Below are 695 nucleotides of genomic sequence, written 5' to 3' on the forward strand. Positions count from 1 at the left end.
CCCCTGTGGGCTTCCAAGATGAACTATTTAGAGTAGAAGGCCTCATCTTCCTCTCATGCAGCAGCTGGTGGTTTAGAACTGATAGCTTTGCAGTTAGCAACTCAAGGTGTAACCACTACATCACCAGGGCTCCCCTTGAACGTGGCATGGTGCTTATTATTATCCCACTTTCAGCTGAGAAAGCATTTTTATAGACGGGAGTGTGTGGGAACAAAGGACTGCTCTCATGAAAGGTGCCACAGTGCTGAGGTCAGAGAAATGATCCACTTGGCCTGGCTGGCTCTGAGGCCTCTGTTCCTTCAGGGTGAACATGATACTTCTGACCTCATCGCAGGTTGCCTTTGTCTCCCGAGACAAGGTGGGAAAGCTAAGCAAAGTAAGTGGCTCTTGACAGATGGCGTTCAGATGATGGAAAGAATGACAGGATGTGCTGACAAAGAAGGACATTGAAGAATGGTATAGCTTTTTGGAAAACCAATGTAGATGATGTATCAAATCAGAAATACCTTAGTATTCATTACCCTGGAAATCCTACGTCCTAGGAACTGCTCCTAAGGAAATAGTTAAGCAGAAGATACTACTTCTCATCACAAACTATTCATTGCCACCTTCTAGCCAGAATCAGGAAAAATTAAAAACAACCTAAGGACCAACTTAAAAAAGAAAAAACTTGCTAAGCAAATTGATACATAATT

The sequence above is a fragment of the Echinops telfairi genome, unplaced genomic scaffold, assembly GCF_000313985.2.
Source record: "Echinops telfairi isolate 266 unplaced genomic scaffold, ASM31398v2 ScPeMD7_7;HRSCAF=31, whole genome shotgun sequence".
Classification (NCBI taxonomy): Eukaryota; Metazoa; Chordata; class Mammalia; order Afrosoricida; family Tenrecidae; genus Echinops; species Echinops telfairi.